Here is a 22,131-nt window from a genome sequence, read left to right on the forward strand (position 1 = left end):
ATTTCTTAGAAGCACTGGTCAAACACATTTGCACTCCAGTCAAGATCCAGTATATGCTGCAGTTCTGTACTGTGAAGGCTATAATCTTATTTTATTTAATGCATATCTGCCATCTAATTTTTTCATAAAATACATAATCTAAGCTGTAACAGCTACAGTAGCAGCCATTTTTGCCACCAGATAGTTCATGATTTATGAATCATTATCATTATTTTAATAATATATTTTAAATAATTGTAGCTCTTTCTCAGAGGACAGAAGATATTCAAAATAATTCCAGTAATTAAGTGATATTTTAGCTTTGTTAATTATGTTATAAAACTCTGTGTAAACATGAGTTTCCTTCTATCTTTTATGAAAGGAAATGTTCAGCATATATAGATTTATCCACATATGTGCTAGCTGCTAAGAGAAGAACATGATATACACTCAAAGGCATATGATTTAAAACTTCCAGGACATTACATGTATTTGTTTGCTTGCTTGCTTGCTTCACTTATACACTGCTTTCTCCCCAGTAGGGATCAAAGTGGCTTTTAATATCATTTTCATTTTATCCTTACAACCACCCAGGGAGGTCTGGGCTTCCTTCACTGATTGAGTGTGACTGGCCCATGGTCAGTCAGAAAACTTCCATGACAGAATGAGGATTTGAACTTGTGCCTTCCAGACCTTAGTCCAAAATTGTAGTTGACTTTCACTTTTTCACTTATTGTGCAGCCGTGGAGGCCAGGATGGGATCTGGGATCCCAGTGATTATTTATTTATTTATTTATTATGGAACAGGATAGATATAGTGGTAGGAGCAGGCCATCTTATGCAGTAATGCTCGCTCTCTGTCTGACATGCACCCTATCTCGCAGTGGGTTGCAGGATGGGACTTTATAACCCTGCTCCATCACTGGTGTAGATAAATGTCAGGTCCATCAATAATAAAACCGCTGTTCTCTGGGATTTTCTTGAGGCACAGCAGATGGACCTGCCATCTGTCTCAGAAACCTGGTTGAGGGAAGGGGAAACTGTTGCCCTCAATGAGCTCACCCTCCCAGGCTTCACAGCAATCCACCAACCCCAAACACAGGGTTGGGGTGTGTGTGGCATGGTGATACTCACCTAGGGATTCCATCCCTTTTCGAGCGACCCCTGTCCTGCTGATCACTGGTATACAGTATTTAGGCCTCCATTGGGACATGGAGGAGAGACTGGCTGTCTTGTTGGTGTACCAGTCACCTAGCGCACTGACTCACAGCCTGACACGGTTCCTGGAGGTCGTGTTGAAGTGGGCATTGAGGTTTCCCAAACTTATTGTGTTGGAGGACTTCAATGTTCATGTCAACTCAACCTCATTTTTAGTGGCTGCAGATCTAGTGTCATCAATGGTGACACTCAGTCTCTCCCTTATGAACATTGAGGGCCCTACTCATCAAGGAGGCCACAATCTGGATTTGGTCTTTTTGGCAGGTGTGGATGTGGTCCTATCCTCTATAGAGTGCCATGGTCCAACCACTTTGCTCTTAAGGTCTGGATTGAAATCACTATGCCCTCCCTGCTTAGGCGATAGGCATATTTGGGCTGCCTGCAATGAGACTTATGGTCCCATTGTGTTCCAGAACATCCTGGAGCAGTCACCACCTGCCAGCGGCTCTCTCGAAGAGCTGATAGAGAGCTGGGAAACCAAGCTCTCTGAAGAGATCAAGATTGTTGCACCACAGTGTCCTCTCCATTCCCGGTCCAAATTGGCCCCTTGGTATACTGAGGATCTGAGGACTAAACAGTAACTGAGATTACTGGAGTGAGTGTGGTGGCGTACTCGCGATGAGTAATTGAGACACTCATTTAGGACACTTATGAAAGCCTACAAGAGTGCAGTGAAGGAGGCAAAAATAATATTTTTTGCCACTGCCATTGCCTCTGCGAGCTCATGCCCAGCACAATTGTTTAGGGTAATTTGTACACTTACAAACTTGAATACAGCTCCCAAATCTCAGGAATTTAGTTTGGAGAGGAGACGTCTGAGGGGGGATATGATTGAAGTCTATAAAATTATGCATGGGATAGAAAATGTTGACAGAGAGAAATTTTTCTCTCTTTCTCACAATACTAGAACCAAGGGGCATACATTGAAAATGCTGGGGGGAAGAATTAGGACTAATAAAAGGAAACACTTCTTCACTGGCAGCGTGTGGATTGGTGTTTGGAATATACCTGCCACAGTGGAGGTGGTGATGGCCCACCTAACCTGGATGATAGCTTTAAAGGGGCTTGGGAAAGATTTATGGAGGAGGAAGTTCGATTTATGGCTACCAATCTTAGATCCTCTCTTGATCTGAGAGATTGCAAATGCAACTTAACAGATTCTAGGTTGATTGGGAGACAACTTAGCTGCAGAAGGCCATTGCTTCTGCACATTCTGCAATGTGGAGACTCCCCAAAGGCACCTGGTGGGCCACTGCGAGTAGCAGAGAGCTGGACTAGATGGACTCTGGTCTGATCCAGCTGGCTTGTTCTTATGTTCTTATGTTCTTATGAATTGACATTTAGCTGTGAGGCTTTTGTAAGCTTTTTTCATAGATAAAATCTCATCTCTCTGCCACAACCTTCCTGCCATATTTAATACAGTAAATGAACTAGAGGCCCCTTGCCCATCTTCTGGTCCTTGTTTAGGCCAATTCAGACTGCTTGACCACACTAATGTTGACAGGATTCTAGCTGCTACTCGATCCACTACTTTTCCCCTTGACCCATGCCCATCCTGACTAGTGAAGGCCAGTGAGGAAGTCCTATCGGCCTCTCTGTTGAAAATGATCAACGTCCCCCTTGAGCAAGGAGTATTTCCAGGGTGGTTAAAAAGGCAGTAGTCTGTCCTCTCTTAAAAAGACCATTTTAGATCCTTTGGATCTAACCAATTACCACCCAGTTTCGAATCTACTGTTCCTGGGTAAGGTAATTCAGAGAGCGGTTGCAGAACAGCTACAGATTTTCCTGGATGATGCAAACGTGTTGGATCACTATGAGTCCAGTTTCTGTGCTGGTCATGGGATGGAGACTGTGCTACTCACCATTGTGGATGAGCTCTGGATATTTCCTGATTATGATATCTCCCCTGAGCCTCCCATGGGTAAAACAATATGTCTCGCTATCTGGGGTTTTTAGCTGGATTGTTTTAAATGGTTTTATGATTTGTTTTTATTGATTGTTATTTATAGGAATTGTATGTATGATTTTAGGCCTTATGCCATTGTAAGCTGTCCTGAGCCCTTTGGGGAGTAGGGCAGGGTATAAATATAAATATAAATATAAATAAAATACATAAAAATAAATAATGGTACTCTGTTCAGTTCAGTTAGATATTCAAGGAAGTGTCATCAGTTGTGATTCTAATGATTGCCTCCCAATTACCTCTCATGTGTTAAAAATCACCATCTTGAACATTTTATATATTTAATTAGATTTTAAAACATGCATAATAATTCAATTACCATCTCACTGTGACATCTTATGGTCCTTTGATCAACTAAGAATAATTTGCAAAGCTTTGATAAATTACAGTGGGAGTATGTGTGGGGAGGAGAGGATGAAAACAATTCTCTTATCTCTTTGTTCTATTTGCAGTGTATACCTTCTTTAGCAGTAACACCTGGACTGACCCTGGGATCTCCTATCTCTGCCTGACAGTTCAGTTAACTTGAGAACTGTTGGATGGACAGGCTTGTAATAATGATAGTTGGTTTTGATGAAACCCAGCAATCCTAGTTTCCCCAGGAACGTTCTGGATGCTAGTGAGAAATGAATGCTTCGTTTTATGGTCATTTACATATTTCTCAATCTTTCTACTCTCCATATTTCACTACTGGTTTTGTAGATTTGTTTGTATAATGTATAGTCTTTATATTGTGTTGATGTACACACAATAAGGAACCTTCAAGGATTTGCAAAGTGAATTTCCCTCTCCCTCTCCCCATTTCCTTTTTCATTTTCTGGAAAGTTCCCGTAACCTCTCTCTCTCCCTCTGTCTGTCCGTCTGTCTGTCTATCTATCAATCATCTGGGTGGATGGATGGATGGATGGATGGATGGATGGATGGATGGATGGATGGATGGATGGATGGATGGATGGATGGATGGATGGATGGATGGATGGATGGATGGATGGATGGATGGATGGATGGATGGATGGATGGATGGATGGATGGATGGATAACAAGTGGGAATCTGCAATGAGAAGACACTCATTCCACCTTTGTTTCATTTCCTTTTCTCTGACAGTTTCCCACCTCTTTTTTCCTAGCTCATCCCTTATCTATCCATCTTACTTCATTCCCTTTCTACCCTCACTTATTGTATGTCTATCTCCTCCATGTCTTACCCCCACATCTTCTCTTTCTTAACACTTTCCCAATCTCCACCCTCTTTTCCCCCTCACTCTTTCTCAAACAATTCCCCACTTCTTTTTTCACCACTGTGGGAGCTGTAGTAGCTGCAGCAGGGCACTGGGAGCTTCTACTCTGGCCACAGGATTCCTGGGAACTTCCCACAGGGCCCACCAGAACCCAGATGATGATGGTGGCTTGGTCCTCTGGCCATATCCTCTGATAACTACTCTGTGCACACACTTATCATTATCTATATCACTATTGACAGAGAGGAAGAGGAGGAATTAAAAACAGAATATTATTTTTGTTTACTTGGGTGGCAGTGCTTATACAGCACCATTATACACAATCACAGTGAATTTTGATTGGAAATTTATCCCACTGAAAAAACATATACCCTGCTCTGAACTCCAAAACAGAAATACTTATTGGGTACAAGGACCCTGAAGTTAATAGACAAGGAAGATTCTAATTATATAGTATTATCAGCAATTCATTGGAGTTGGCATTGTAATGTGCCACACAGAAGTATTTGGAATATTTTAATTACTGTATTAGCCCAAGAATGTTCTACTGCTGTTGTTCTAAAGTCTGTTTCAGCCTAAGGTTGTCATTATGATACAGACATTATCATTCCCTTATTCATAAAGAAGGTGAGCTCAGCACACCTGGACAGCAAATCAGTTCAGGGGAGAAAACAAGAATGAGAACTTGGTGACACAATTTTTGTGGTGATAATAAAACTCCATATGAATACAGTAAATTGAGGAAAATCATCTTCACATAAAATGGATAATGAAGACGGATGCTGAATGGAATGCAAACAAATAATATGCCTGTGCATGTTTTAAGCAGTTTCCTTGAAACACATCATCTTTTTTAAAATATAGTTTGAAATGTTCATTCATTCATTTGTTTTTATTTATTTTATTTATACCCCACTGTTTTTAATGGGGACCCAAAACAACTTACATCATTTTGCTCTCATCCATTCTATCCTGTCAACACCACATGATGAAATTTAAACTGAGAATATGTAACTGGTCCAAGGTCACCCAATGAGCTTCCCTGTCAGAATGGGGATTTAAACTGGTTCTCTGAGATCCTAGTCTGACATTCTAACCATTGTAGCGCTTTGGTTCACTGTACATTAACTAATATAAAGTTCTTGAATCAGCATTACTCAGAAAGCCACTTCACATGTGAGAAAAGATGTACAAATTACATTGAACTTTGTCATAATGGAAAGGTGTCTCTTCATAACAAATCCAAGATTTTTATGAAATCTCCTAATTGGAGAGCATTTTCTTTCAGAGCACTGAAACAGTGCATTTTCTTTGGAATCTATGGGAGTCCATTTAATGTCTCCTTTTAGCAACTGCTTAGGTTATTTTAAGATACAAGAAACAATGCATTATCTGTGCTCCTGCCTGCAGATACCTAAATCCACAGACAGGGGCCCACTCACCCCCAATGGGTTTTGATATGCAGGCTTGAGAGAGATCCCCTAAATCTGCAGAACAAAACTGAAAATTGAAAAAGAACCAGCATTGTCTGTGCAAGTGCAGAGAATGCTCTCACCTTTTAGACTGCCAGCAGCAGAGATCCCCCAGGCATCACAGTGTTGTCCTTGAGGGGGTGGGGACAGATGAGGAACTGTAGTGTTTCCAACAGTATCCAGGAGCTATTGAAGTCCCAGTAGTGTCACCTTTTGGGAGGGGTTTGGAAAGCCCAGGAGCTGGCAGTGGGTTCATCATGGCCCACCCACCACCCTATTGCTTTAAGGCAGTGATTCCCAACCAGGGTCCCGTGGTACCCTAGGGTGCCGTGAGCACGTCCCAGGGGTACCGCAGCAACGCTATTGGCCCCCCTCACTTTTGTGGTGTCTCCCACCATCACCTTTCTAGGATATGGAGCTGGCCCAGGGGGCAGGGCCTGCCGCAAGGTCAGCAGCCACTTCCCCCCCACCCCCCCACCCACCCACCCCCATGTTCCCTTCACCCTGGGAGGGGAAGGTTGGGGCGGGGAAAGCAGAGGAACTGGGAGGGGAAGGTGGGGGGGGAGGATGGCAAGGGTACCATGAGATATGAAGAGTGAGGTCAAGGATACCATGACGTCGAAAAGGTTGAAAAACACTGCTTTAAGGTAAGTGATGGGAAGTGGAGAGGAGAAGGGATTTCCTCTTCTCCCATGAGTTTTGTGAATCTCTCCTTTGGTTAGCTGGTGAGAGAGTTGGGATGGGGTGAAGAAGGCCTGGAACTAAGATGAGGAAAATGGGATACCTTTATGAGTTTTATGAGCTACTGAGAATTGGGGGGCAGTTTTCAGCAGGGGCCTTGGCAAGCCCACCTGGAGCAGTCTGGGTAAGCTACTGAGAGGGAGGGAAAGGCAGTTCTGCTGTGGTGGCAGAGCCAGGAAGGCACTGGCAGATCCATTCAGATGCAGCCAGGTTGGAAGGTGAGTGGTGAGGAGGAATAGGATTCTCCCCTGTGGATTTTGCAATCCCCCACTTGTAACAAATCTATTTCCTAAGTAATCTGCCAGCTTTTAATTGTATCATCAGAAGCAACTCAATTATTAATCAGATTAAGAATAGCCCAGACATGGCTTCATTGTGGTCCTACATAAGGTGTTAAACAATGCAGAAGTAGGAGAAACGGAAAATACTGGGTAAAAGAAAACAAGGAAGAGAGACTGTGATGAGTGACATAGTAAGACAAAGACAAGGTACACCACAATAAGCTGTATTTTTTCCAGGTGCTAGCTTACATACTAAGGTAACTTCCTCTAATGTAGATAGTACTTCCTGTTGTTGGTAGGAATGTTGGGAGAATGAGAAAAGACCAGGGCCATAATTTACATATTGGCATTGCACAACAATGATTCCCCCCTCCTCAATATGCTACTTCCATTGTCCCATTGAGCAGCAGCAGGAGCCTCAAGTCCTAGACTGGAGGTTGCCCATGATAGCAAACTATTTGGCACCCCTAGGCCTTCACATTCACATTGAGCATACAGGTTGGATTCTTGGTTATGCACTCTTTTTCCCCCCTTTTTGGAACTTACCACACTCTCAGATCCGAGATTCTCTTGGTTTCTGAAAGCTCACAAAATGTGACTTTCTCTTTCCCATTGCAGGGAAAGTGAAGGAGATCTAGAACTGTTAGACTTTATTTGAGTTTCCTTGCTCCTCCCTGCCTTCCCCCTCCCTCATCTTAGTAGTTCCTCTCAGTCTTTGGGCCACCATTTCAGAGCAATCAGGAGGACTTTTTTTTAAAAAAACACTGAGATCTATTGCTGCAGTAATAGCCCCAGTGAAACTGACATGAAATTGACCAGTACAGTAATGCTATATCAAAGACAACAATCTGTGCTAACAACAACAACAACAAAAGCAAGAAAAAACACTTAAAGCAAACAGTGAAAGGGTAAATAGTGGAGGCATAATGGCTATAGTTATTTGTCATAGAAGAGTACTTTCCAGAATGGTGGCTTGTCATGGAAATAGAAGGTTAGGAACTGAGCTAGTATTGATTGTCAGTCTGAAATAGTGGATGAGAACGTTAGATTAGCTGTTGGCTTCATCAGTTACTATGGATAGACATAATATGAAAAAATAGTCTGATGCAGATGTATTTTATGTAGAGACTGAGATAGATGACTGAAGGTGGGAGTCCAAGTTCAAGGTTTACAGCCCTACAGGAGACAAGGATTTTGCATGATAAGGTGCTAGTTTGGTAGTAATAGTGGGTTGGAACCAGCCTAAGATGGCAATTTCCCTATGCTGACCCTCCTCTAGTTTATCTTTCCCTCTGCATGCGCTTCCTCAGAATCACCTATTCCCCAAGAGCAGACTCTCACAGGCTACTGGGGGGTGAGGTGTAGAATAGGAGAGGGGAATTCAATTCTGACATTGGTAAATTTAGTCTGAATCCAGTCCAGTGTCCAATATACAGTAAGTCTTAAGATACTGTTCGTTTTATCTTGACAATACACAGCTTTTTAAAGTGTGTACAATATTTTTGTAATGGGTTCTGTTGATGGAAAAATACCTGAATTGAGCCTAAAAATATCTGGAGTTAGCTTTCACAATGAAAACAGCCAATGACTGAAAATCCTCTGTCTTTCTATTGCTGCATAATTTAAATATTACTTACACAGATGTTTGGATATATAATTGAAACATTAATTTGGCTTCAGTTTACCCAGGGGATTTGTAGAAAGCTCCAACCCTTGAATGAAGAGAAACTGTGCTACAAAGTGATTACAAAGAAGCAGCATAAGCAATTAAATGATCTAAAACTTTGTTAAATTGTTTGTGAATTTTTGAGATTCTTAATTGATTCCTACCTCATTTATTAAAGAGAGGAGTGTCTATTTTCTTGTCAAATAAACATCCTGCAAAGACATAACAAATCTAATATCACACCATAGAAGGCTCATTCTACTTCTAGTGAGCAGTCTTTTTTATTTAGCATCTCACAATCTTACAAAACATATTAGCATTGAGTTAGTGTTTTGGTTTGTTTGACTTTTGGTGGAGGAATCGGAGCAAAATCTATTGTATATTCACTGAAGGGGGGGTTATCCATTAGAACAATTTTTATTTTGTAAATTTGTGTTTATATTGACCTGTTACAAAAGGCAACATTATGACTTTCCTTAGCAAAATAGAGTGGAACTGCTAGTTTTATGTATTCAGTGCTAAGCTTCTAAATCTCTGAAGTTGATGTATTTGCAGGTGTGGGCTAAAACAAGTCAGCAGCAGGTTATTTGTCAATGTAATATTGAAACTAAATTGAGCAGTGGATGTGCCTTTTACATTGGATCATATTATTCATTAATTTACTGAAGCCCCACTGTGTTAACTTGGGTTTATTCCCACCTAAGTAGACATGTTTAGAATTGCACAGAATATTGTTCAATATTTACTGGCTGATTGGAGGTGACTGAAGATCAGAATTATATCAAACTGATCCTTTCATACATTTTTTCCCCTCTGGTAGTGGTGGAAAGTGCCATCAAGCTGCAGCCAGCTATGGCAACCCCATAATATTTTAAGTGCAACAAAAAGAGATGGTTTGCCATTGCCTGCCTCTGAATAGCAATCCTGGACTTCCTTTGTGGTCTCCCAACTATGTATCTATATATCTAATTCTAAAGTGTGCCCCCCTGCCAGTAGATACCTAAATCCACAAATTTGGCTGTAACATTTGAAAATGTTTTGTGTGTGTCTTTAAATGGAGAGATAAGTTGCAGAAGGCAGGGGTGTGAAAGGAGGATTAGAGAGAAAAGTAATTGGACAATACTGGAGAGTCACTGAGGAAAATTCTTTGCTGAACTGAGACAGTCAGAGAGTGTGGTGTATAACTGGGAAGAGAGACAGCATTCTGTGCTGGAGACTGACAGGGGGTCAATCTGAGCTAAACTGAATCTGAGTGTGTACAGAACTTGAAAAAGAGAGAAAATGTGCTGAACTGAGGAGACAATATCTTGTTCTGAAGACTGAGAGAGAGAGAGAGAGAGAGAGAGAGCAACAGTTTATTCTGTGCAGACAGTGAGAGATTAGAAAAAGGAGTCTAATCCTGATATGATCTCAGAGATGTAAAGGAGTGAGGGAATGGATTGATGGCAAATGAATGTCACATCAGCAGACATTGTTTTCTCAGTTTATTTTTTGTAAATTATTTCTTGAAACATTTCAGTCAAAGAACATATAGAAATAAAATTATACTTTGTTAAATATAACCTGAAATCCCACACTAGTAATTTCCTCAAGACCGTGTACCTTTTTGCATCTGTTTTAAAGTTTGGACAAACTATTTCAAGGAAAAGTTTCAAAGGTTTTGGAATTAAACTCTTGGAGGCAGCAAAATATAGAGGGAGGAAAAAAAGGAAGAAATAAACATTATTTTGCACATGTCTAAGGTGACCAGACGTCCCGCTTTTGGCGGGACACTCACACTTTTCCGCAATGTGTCCCGCATCCCGCGGGGTTTTAAAATTGTCCCCATTAGGCAACACGCTCCTGCGGCCGTGTGCGCCTCCTGTGCTGCCACACTGCTTTCTGGGGCGCTTCCCTGTTTCCTGCCCTGTCACAGGGCGGGAAACAGGGAAGTGCCCCAGAAGGCAGTGCGGCAGCGCAGGAGGCACACATGGCTGCAGGAGCGCACTGCCTTTTGCGGCGCACCCCCCGTTACAGGAGTAAAAATCTGGTCACCTTACACATGTCATATTTATAAAGGAATAATAGTGGGCATCACAATGGAGCACACTCATCCCAGCATGCCTGCCCAGACCTGTGCTGGTCAAGTCCCTTATGTGCTGACTAAGTCACTTATGTGTGGGGCAGCAGTGTGGGGCTCAGAAGGCCCATCTTGAGCTGAACTGAGTGAGCCGCTGACAGCAGTGGTGATATGGTGGTAGCCTCAGTGGCTTCAAGGGGGACCTTAGTGAACCTGCCTGGAGTAATCTGGGCGAGTCACTGAGAGAGAAAGAGGGAGGCCTGGGAGTAACTATCTAGAGCAATCTGAGGAAGCTGCCGAGGGAGAGATATGGAGAGAGGGGGTGGAGGAAGGCTCAGTGTGCCTGCCTGAACTTCTGCCATGAGTGGGGCTGTGGGATGTGACAGTGGGAAGACATGTAGTTGGCACATATCCCAGCAATGAGGCAGCTGTTGCTGGGCATCTGTCAGCTTTCCCTATCAAATCAGCAGGCAGGTGGAGAGTCATTGAGGAGGCTACCCCTATTGTTGGGGTAAAGTGGCTGGCCAGGTGAGTAGGGGAGCCACCACTGCTGTAGTCAGTGGTGGGCATGTGAGTTAGAGTGAGCAACAGAAAGAGAACCAACAATGAGAAGATGGCTGGATGAAGAAAGTGTGTGTGTGAGAGAGTGTGACAGTAGGAACTGGGAAAGAAAGAGAGAACTAAAAGCAATCAATGAAAAAAGAGGAGTGAAAGATTGCCAGGTGTTGGGAAGGAGGCAGAAAGGAGGCAGGTGGGAGAGTTGATTCCCCCATTGTGGCAGTGAAACAGCCATGCTGCTAGGTGATATGCTGGGGTTGAGGTGAGGATGCTACAATAAAGCTCAGACTGCAGGCTGTACTTGATTGCTGTTGCCGAACTGATTGACCAGCATAATTTACTTTGACATCTTGTCACACTGTCTTGCGTGCTCTGGGGTATGGGGTATAGCCTTGGGGTACAGTGAAAGGAGAGCTGTCCTCTCTGATCCTCTCGGTGCTCCGGGGTATGGGGTACAGCCTTGCATTGGCTAGACTCGTCCCTCCAGGGTCAAGCAATGCAGATTGCAGTGAAAGGAGAGCTGTCCTCTCAGATCCTTCTAGATTGTGGGGTCCCTCAGGGGACGATTCTCTCTCCTTTGTTGTTTAAAATCTATATGCAACCCCTTGTTCCGCTACTCTGGGAGTTTGGGCCAGGTTGTCATCAGCATGCCATTGACACCCAGCTATTTCTGTCGATGAACGGCCGCCTGTCTTCCACCCCAGGACAACTGGCCAAGTGTTTGGGAGCTGTGGTGGAGTGGCTCAAACTGAGCTGCCTGAGACTGAACCCAGCAAAGATGGAGGTCCTGTGGCTAGGTGGGGGAGAGATAACTCAGTGGCATCTGACTCTTGATGGAGTTCAAGAGTTTGGGCATGACTGCACAACTGGCATTTCATCTTCACCAGGTGAACCAGCTTGCTCCCAACTTATCATTCTCCGACCTGACTACAGTGATCCATATGACGGTCACCTCCAGATTGGACAACTGCTATGCGCTCTATGCTGGGCTGCCATTGAAGCTTACCTGGAAACTCCAGCTGGTCCAGAACACAGCTGCCCAACTTCTTTCAGGGTCCTTGTGACGTGTACACATATCACTGGTGTTGCATGAACTGCACTGGTTGCCAGTTGAGAGCTGGATCAAATTCAAGGTTTTGACGCTGACTTTTAAAGCCCTTTAGGTCTGGGTCCACAATATTTGTGTGACTGCCTCTTCCGTTATAACCCCCAGCAGACGTTAAGATCAGTAGCCAAGGGACTCCTAATTACTCCTGGCCCAAGGGAGGTCTGTTTGGCTTCAAGGTAGACAGGGCCTTTTCGACCTTGACCCCCTCCAGATGGAACAGTCTCCCAGTGGAGATCAGGCCCTGCTGGACTTTATTAAGTTCTGCAGGGCCTGCAAAATGGAACTGTTCCTATAGGCATTTCATTGACGCCAATCTCTGACTAATAGTCTCCCCTGGGGCTATTTGTTTCTTTAGCCCATAAGTAGGTTTATTTTACTTTGGTTTTACAGCTTTTAGTGCAGTCTGGCTTTTAAATTCTAATTTTATGGACTATGTATGTTAGGGTTTATCTATTATTTGGGTACTGTTTTGTTTTAAATCATAGGTTCTTGTCAAAACAGTTTTTATGTACATTGTTTGTACATTGCCCCAAGCCAGAGATGGGGGGGGGGGCAATTAACAAATCTAATAAATAAATACATGAATAAATTTTCAGCCCACTGACTGAAGTGTATCCCAACATCACCCACATTTGCTACCTCTGTGTGGTGATACTTTGCTACCTCTGTGTGGTGATACTTTGGGTGGACGGGTGAGGTGGAGCTATTGTAAATAGTGGCAGGCAGGAGAAAAGAGAAAGATGGGAGGGTGGATGGAGAAAGAGAGAGAGACAAAGTATGTATGAGAAAGTGTGACAGTAGGAACTGTGGGAAGAGAAAGCTAAATAGAGAATCAATGACAGCAGTTGAAGAAAGAGTGAGATAGAGGGTTAATGAGGCAAAGATTGACATGTGTTGACAGAAAAAGAGTTACTATGTGTTTGGTGGAAGGTAAAAAAGAGAAACCACTTGATCTATTTGGTGGAAGGTGAACAAGAGTACTCCTTGATCTAGTAGCAGCATTAGGGATAATCTTTTGACTCATTCACTAGCCAATGTTGGTATGTGTGGGACAGTGGCTTTTCCTGCCTTGCAGTGGCTTTTCCAGGCTTTGAACAGAGGGTAATAGCAAGGGAGAGAACATCACCTGCTGATGTGTGAAGTTGCACAAGAGGCGATCCTTTCCCCAATATTATTCCATACTTATATTCTTGCCCAGTTGGTCTGGAGTTTTGGCTGGGCAGTCAACAGTACACTGATGACACCCAGCTGTGTCTGCTGATGAATAGCCAGCTGAATGCCACCCGTATATATTGGTCAGTTATTTGGAGGCTGTTGGTGAGATGGATGAAACAAAGTTGATTACAGCCAAATCCATCAAAAATGGAGGTCCTGTGACAGAGCTGGGGGGACTCAATATTAGGATACCAGCTGCCAGTACTTCACAGCTTGTAATTGACACCTATGCCAACCATCAGGAACCTGGGTGTGATCCTGGATGCCTTCCTTTCTATTGGAGGCACAAGTCACAAAAAAATAGCCAGTTTTCCATCTACATCAACTTAGGCAATTGGTATCTTAGCTGTCTCATCCTAACCGTAGCCACAGTGTTCTATGCAACAGTCATCTCCAGGCTACTTCAACTTGCTCCATGTGGGGCTACTCTAGAGACTATTCCAGAACCATGAACTGGTACAAAATGAAGCTACATGGATCCTTATTGAGAACTCACATGCAGCCAGTGATCCATCAGCTGCATTGGCTCCAAGTGGAGTACTGAATCAGGTTCAAGATTTTGGTATTGATCTTTAAAGCTCTCAACAGGTTAGAACTTGTATATCTGAGAAACTGTCTGTCCCAATGTACTTCCCAGAGAGCATTGTGTTTGAAAAATAATGTACTCGTGGTCCCTGGCCTGAAAATTGTCCAGCTGCCATTAACCAGAGCCATAAACCTTTCAGCTCTTACCCTGGCCTGCTGAAATGCTGTTAGAGATGTGTGCCCTGTGGGATTTATCATAATTTTGTAGTGCCTTTGAGAAAAAGCTGTTCCACCACGCCTATGATTGAGGACAACAATGGTTTCTATCATAGGTATCTCCAGACTAGGCTACTTCAACTTGCTCCATGTGCTGGTGGAGGGGTGGGGGCCATTCGCACAGGAGCGTACGAGTGGCCCTGCAGAAGCCGGCGCAGAAGAGGTGGCTTCGCACAGAGGTGGCTTCGCACGGAACCACATCTTCTGCATCCCCCCACTCACCTCGTCCTCCAGGGTCGCTCTGGAGGCCATCAGGGGCCCACCCACACTGCCCTCCGATCCCTGGAGGTCAGAGGGCAGTGTGGGCAGGTCCCTGATGGTCTCCAGAGCACGCTGGAGGATGAGGTGAGTGGAGAGGATGGGGAAAGCGCCGTCTTCCCAGTGGTGCAGTTCACACCGTGCCGATGGGAAGACGGTGTTTTAGAATAACCTTGCTCAACGAGCGAGGTTATTAGGAGCGGCTTCAAGCTGCTCCTGGGCGGCCAGGGCAGCACTGCTGTGATCCAGCAGCGCCTCCTGTGTGAACAGCTGCCCAGGGACAGTGTTTTTGCCATCCCTGGGCTGCTGTAAATGGCCCGTGTGGAAAGGGCCTTAGCTTCCCTTCCACGTCTTTTTCCTTCTGTTGCATTTTATTCCTTTCATTGTTTAAATGTTTATGTTCTTTCTGATGTCCCCTTCTCACTAGGGTTTATTGCATATGATCAGGCATCCAGTTGGGATTCTGTTGTACGTAGCATGATTTTATCTTTTAAATGGACTGTTGTAAATCACTCGGACCACATCTTGGTGGAGGACAGTGGTCTATAAACAAACAAACGAACGAACGAACGAATGAATGGGGGGGAGGGGAGGAAGGAAGGGATGGGTGTGATTGCTGCTTCTGCATATTTATTGTGTTCCCACTTGTCCAGGTATTAACCAGGGCTGACCCTGCTTAGCTTTTTAAATCTGATGAGTTCAAACTAGCTTGGCTATCTGAGTCAGGACTTTCCCCTCTCTGTAGGAGTACTTTTTCATCAATCCCAAATACTTAATATTGGAGGCACAAGTCACAAAATACTTATTTCATTTTATTTTATGATTTTACATTTTATGTTTTTATTACTATTGATTGTTTCCTGATTGCTTACTAGACCTATATGACAATCATTAAGTGCTGTACCTTATGATTCTTGACAAATGTATTTTCTTTTATGTACACTGAGAGCATATGCACCGGAGACAAATTCCTTGTGTGTCCAATCACACTTGGCCAATAAAGATTCTATTCTATTCTATTCTTCTAATTTATTATGAGCTCAAAATGATTGCAGATTTCTACTGATAGTACAAAAATTAAATTGTTTGTCTAATGTATTATATAATTGCGAACATCTCTACTTCACAATGATATAGTCTATTTTGATTTTTGCATAATCTGTTTGTGGAAGAGCTGTACTGATCTGTAAGAATGATGAATGTTTAGGAAGAGCTGTTTTATCAGCTTTATTTACCAGCCACTTAAGCTTATGCATGATGAAGTTAATGAATCAGAAAGAACATTACCTTTGCATGTCATGACTGGCATTTGAGTTTCTCAGGAGGAAATATGTTTTTTTTTTAAATTACATCAAACTGAAAACAGAATGGGTTGAAATTTTCATACCTACATACACTGTTCTTCAGTGTGAAATGTTACCTTCTATGCAAGGCAGTTGTGTGTTGGAGTTAACATAAAGTATTAATAGTATTTCACATTTTGGTTACTTTTTGTCCTCTGGCATTTAAAAGCTACTTGTGCTCTATCAGCCCAGTTTCCTGATATATTTGATTTCACTTACTAGACCTGTTCAGTCCATTCCCACCCACCCCTCCCTGAGTTATATCCCTGGAAGTGTAAATGGGAAGTGAAACAGTAATCAGAAGTGTTAATTTGGCCTTGCAGGATGGCAGATAATTTACAGTACAGTTGGAACTTCATATAAAGACTAAAAATTAAATGTTGCTTGCTTTTAGAAGAAAGAGACCAAGAAATAAAAAGGGAGACATATATAAGAGACTGCTAGCCCTGTGTCCCTGAAATCAAGTGTAATAATTCTGGAATTACTTACTGCCATAACTGCTCTTTTAGATGCCAGGCCAAAAGATTTGTGTTTTTTTTTCACTGATGGTTCATATTTTGTAACTGCTATTTTTATGATATGATCCTAACCTGATGGGTCTTTAATATTTTTATGCTGCTGAATATCATTTCCAGTATATGTTTATGTCTCTAATAGGTTTCTTCTTTTATCAGTTAGTTTAAATACTGATTATTTTATAACTTCATTATTATATTTGTGAGCTGCCTCAAGCAGGTCTTTGAGAAGGAGGCATATTTGTAAATAGAATATAACAAGGTGCAAAAAAAATATTTCCAAACCATGGAAAGGTTCTGAGGTTTAAATTCGACATGCAGAGTATAAAATAATACAGTCATTTAGTGGCAGAATGCTGGAGCAGTAGAATAGACAGTATTACTTCTCCAGAACAGCCCATAGGATCAACCCAATGAATATAGTTATATCAGTCAGAATTCACATGCAATAACCTCAAGGGATGCTGTGAATTTCATAGAAAACCTGTTCAGCAATCAAACAACAACTGTTCAGTACTCATGATGAGACCATAAACTGATCCAGCATATGTTCAGCTTTTATTGAGCAGCATAAACAGCTGCTGAACAAGTTTACAGTTATGTGTTGGTCAAAAGATGACTCATAGTTGATTGGAGAATTGAGGGATCAAAATAATATCCTCCTAGTACTTCCATGCCTGCAAGCCTTGCGCTGAGGCACATGAGGAACCAGAAACCAACTCACGGCTAATGAAGATCCACTGCACCTCTGGTATCCACTTTCCTTCAGAGAAAAAAAAATTCTACACAGTGAAGTTAGAGATCAGAAACAGTTAGCTTCTGGAGAGTTGGGGATAGAGCCTGGGGCTGAAAGAGACTTCAGTAAGGTACACAGAGTCCACCCTCCAAAGTATGCATTTCATCTAGGAGAACTGATCTCTGCAATCTGCAGATCAGATGTAATTCCTGAGGTCCCACCTTGAGGTAGAATACACAAAGGGTTGTTTCAAAAGTCACACTCCCCCCCCCCCAATCCACACACTGCGCTTGGCAACATTTCTAGATTTTTTTTCTCCCAAAGCCAAAGACCTAATACTAAAGTATGCTGAAACTGAAATGTGATGGAAAACCAGCAAATCAAGGGGAAAACAAGCATGAATCCACTAAGTGGCTGCTGCTATTCTTTTTAGTTGTTTATGTTTATGTATGCATGTTTTTGTTTTATTTTAGGCTTTTTAATTATGGGATGGTTTTATAATGTTGACCCATGTATCATTATGAACCACTTCATCCACATATTGGTATATACAAATATTTCCAAATATTTCTCTCAGATGTTACATCTTCAGCACATCCCTTTGCTTTTAGTATTTAGCCTTCGTATTAAGTCCTCATAGCTGAAATGAGATTTGTGCTGGTGCTCTATACACAACTTGTTTTGATTTCAAGATGTTTGACTGGTTTCCATGAAACTTAGTATGAATGAAGTATGGACAGGAGCACAAGGTAAAAATCTAATCACAATTTACTCAGACGCAAATCCTATTCATTTAAATGGGACTAACTTCCAAAGCAGTGTTTCAGCCTTAAGCATGTCAGATATTTACACAGCCAGTCAACACATAATAATATTGTGCCAAAGAGTTTGTCTGAATAAACTTTTAAGAAACTGAGTACAAAGCTCAAGATTAATATATCAGTCTCCTACTTGAGCAATTTCACTGAAGGCCAAGAAGTGCTATTGTAAAATCACTGCCAACATCTTCCTATGCTCTACCCTCATCTCAAAATCTTAGAACTTGAATATGCATTTTATTGACATGCTCATTCGGCACATTTGCTGAAGATAACAATGGTAGTTCTCCACTAAGGGCGACATATACTTGCCCCCAGGTTTAATTTCCTGCTGCTGCTCTAAGTGACAGACAGAGAAAATAAAAATAAAATGACCATCAGGCCTATAATATGATGCCATTTCTGGGGGAAATGCCAAAAATCATGTCATGCCTTTCTGGAATTGCGCTTGATGCAGCCAATAACAGCGCTTCAGCAATTCTGCGCTTTTTCCACAAATCAGGCCATCAATATATACCATCAGCGTTGAAAGTTTTCAATGCCAAATGTGGAACCAAGCTCCTCTATGGAGCACCTATCTGGATTGAAGCGGCGAACAAAATCTTAAATAGATCTCAGTCCTGTTTTTTTTTACAAAATCATGGGACTACCCAACTGTGCCCCATATGCAGCCCTATGCTTAGAACGTGGGCAAATATCCCATGTCATAATGGCTTGGCTGAGAACCATCAAATATTGGCTGCACATCCATTTCTCACAAGATCATTCTAGTTCAATCCACTCGATGCTCTCCGATTCGGTAGTTCCCAGATGGATGACGTTGGTGGAAGAAAAAATTAGCGCTATCGGCCTCCCATTAGAGTCACTCTACTCTTCCACTCTAGCGGAGGCCTATAATTGCCTGAAAATCAGGCTGCTGGAACATGAGTACTGCAACATGATAGCTGAAGCGAGGAAAACATGCTCTCCTCTAAATTTGCTTATCCCTTTTGAACAAGGACATATAGCCAACTACCTTTTCTGGTTTACCAATCTAAGGCACAGAAGAGCAATAACCTTGGCCAGCTTCAATTTAATGCCCTCTATGCTCCTTAAAGGCAGATATCAATGCATAGATAAACAAAAGAGGCTATGCCCATGCAATTCAGGCCAAGTAGAGACACTGGAGCACACTCTGTTTCATTGTTCAAGATTTGCCAAGATCAGAATGACCCAACCCATCATTGCTTCACTCCTATACAATCATTTAACTGATGCTCTTAGGATTCCTTTAATCTTAGATAATCTTGATCCTTACTTTTGTGAAAGCGTAGCAAAATATCTTTTAAAGATTATAGACGCAACGCTAGATGGATATTAAGCATTAGATTGCTATCATCATAACAACAACAATGTTGCTCACATTAACTATTTGCTACTGTTATACAGTGCCTACCTCTGCCAGCAACCTTTGGGTTCACGGTCACCCAAAGTCAAATAACCTGTGGGTGATTCATTGAGAGATGCCGTAGTTTTGTTATTGATTGCCAGATGGAGTGACAACTGAAGGCTGTGGCAACCTATGGGAGTCAAATCAATTGTTTGCCCATTTCCTCGCCCCCTATCCCTTGTTCTGTGTTAGGTGCCACTCTAACAAACTCTGTGTTTTATAGTGGAGTGTTGATACTGTATGCTGTTGTGATGCCTGGGCTCTGTTGGTGGGTTTTCAGTCTGGTCTGTGGAGAGGTGTATAGGAATGGCACTTTTGATGAGTCCATTTGGACTAAACTATTGATAAGACTCTGAATGGCTGCTGTATCTATCTGTTTTTTATGGACAATTGTTTTATTGTTTTATTGTATTTTGGAATGCCAATAAAGGCTTGTCTATGTTTAATTCCTAGAGAGCTGTGATTAGGGTTGAGCAATATCGAAAATATACTGTAAAATTCAGAGGAGTTGATGAGTAAAGTTAAGAGAACTGGGAAAAGCAGCATAGGCCATTGAGACCAGCAAGATAGCATTGAGGCAGGCAAAGAATGGCTTCTCATGTGTAAACATAAAACTGCAAGGAAATCCCTTTGCAAGCCACTGCACACTGAAGAGCCCCAAGGTAAGTGTTCTATGTGGAATGGGCAACATAGACTTTAAGTGCTCTTTGATCCTGAATAAGTAAGGCTCCCTTGCATAGTAATTTGTGGATGCCTGCATCTTTCCCTGCCCCATTGTCTGCAGGGCAGGTGGGCTGCCTCAAATACTGCAGATACAAATTCAATAAAAATTATTATGTATTGCATTTGTATGACACCCTTCCCCTTACACCAACAGGTGTAAGAGGAGTTTATTTTCAAGTGAGTTTCCACATTTCCCAGAGGTATATTGGAAGCCTCTGTGTTGGTACATTGTGTAAGTTACACTCACCACCTGTGTTCAATTGTTACTTTGTTTCCAAGTAAGTAAATCAATTTCCTGCAGAATCTGTTATGCTACATTCACCACAACTTTATTATGCAGGAGAGAAAAAGCATGGGAGTGACCACCTCTGTGTCCATTTCCAAGTCTCCTGAGGAAATGCATCCTGTTCATACCTGCATGAGGGTTCCTCATCCAGCATCTAACAAGGAGACTGTTTGACATGGGCTAGTCCCGTGGTGGTGAACCTTTGGCACTCCAGATGTTATGGACTACAATTCCCATCAGCCCCTGCCAACTGGCCATGCTGGCAGGGGTTGATGGGAATTGTAGTCCATAACATCTGGAGTGCCAAAGGTTCGCCACCACTGGGCTAGTCTATTTAGACAAATGGTGGATGATAATGCTACCTGTGGGTAATGTGTGGGGTTGGAGGCCATGTCCAGGGCTGCATCAGTTGGATGGCTTCATACTAAAAAAGAAAGACAGTATGCATGTGCCTAGGAGGAGGTCAGGAACTGTTGATTCAGGATGTCCAACAGGTCCACTTCTTTATCTTTGGGAGATGGGTCTGTTACATTGGTGCCACAGCCTCCTCTGACCTCATGTTGGCACGTTGGGCTCTCCAACTCTTGCCTGGTTCTGTGATGAATGCCAGCAGCATTGCCAGCAGCCATTGTTGGGTCCTGCTTGGCATCCTCTCACAGGAAGTACTGTGATAAGGCAACAGATAAGGTTGGGTTTCTTAGAGGTGACAGTGTCCTCTGATTGTGAACACACTCTTTTTCATCCCAATGTCATCCTGCCGTCACAAGCTATAACACACATAGCTGCAGGAGATGGGTCATAGCTGGACATCCACCCCTTCCAGCCATGCTCAACTACATCCTGGCTCCTTGTTGGCATGGTCTGGGCATGCAAACAGCAATGACTACAGAGCTGTTGTTCCCACCTGGCTCTGATGGGCACAGATGTATCTTACCTGCATGGGCTACTTATTCTAGCACAGGGAGATGGGGTAGGAAATGCGGTTGGAAGGGTGCACTGCCCAGTTTACTTTTGATGGTTCATCTACCTTTTTGGGTTATGACTATGTTGATGCTGAGTCTCCAATAGAGCTTGGGGGGGGGGGGGACTTTCCTCAGCTTGCAGGTTTCTTGTGCAGAATGCTAGCCTTGTTGTGTACAGTGATTTCTGTGTGCTCTTCCTGCCATTATGAGTACCTCAGCATCTTGATTTAAGTCCTCACAGCAAAGAGCTGTTGGGCAGCATCCCACAATACATGTCCTACCTTATAGGGTTTGACAGGTTCTGGCTGAGGTTTTTTTAATGACCAAGATTCTACCATTGGTTCCTGGGAAGGGTTCTTGACCTATGACTGAGAGTTCGCCACTCCATGGGGCTATTCACCATCTTGAGCACTTCAGCCCCTCCGGGCAAAGCAGCATCAATGTGGAAATTTTCATTATTCGGGCTGAATGTATGAGCTGTGCCACTGTTTTGTCAGGCATAACTTTTTCACCTGCAAAAGTGGGCATTCCTGGGCCAAAAGGGCCAAAACCTCAGTCCCACCCACGACTCTTTTGAGGAACACCTGTGCAGCTCCTTGGCACTAGTATATGTGCTCCTGCAACTTTCTGGTGCAACTTTTGCCAGTGCAAGTGGCCTTTGTTTGGTGCAGGTGTCATGCTGCTTCCAAACCAGCCCCTTTGTGGATTGTGCTTTAAATCTATCTCTATTTAAATCTTCCTTTATTTAATAAATCTTCCTTA

The sequence above is a fragment of the Sphaerodactylus townsendi genome, linkage group LG04 (genome assembly GCF_021028975.2).
Source record: "Sphaerodactylus townsendi isolate TG3544 linkage group LG04, MPM_Stown_v2.3, whole genome shotgun sequence".
Classification (NCBI taxonomy): Eukaryota; Metazoa; Chordata; class Lepidosauria; order Squamata; family Sphaerodactylidae; genus Sphaerodactylus; species Sphaerodactylus townsendi.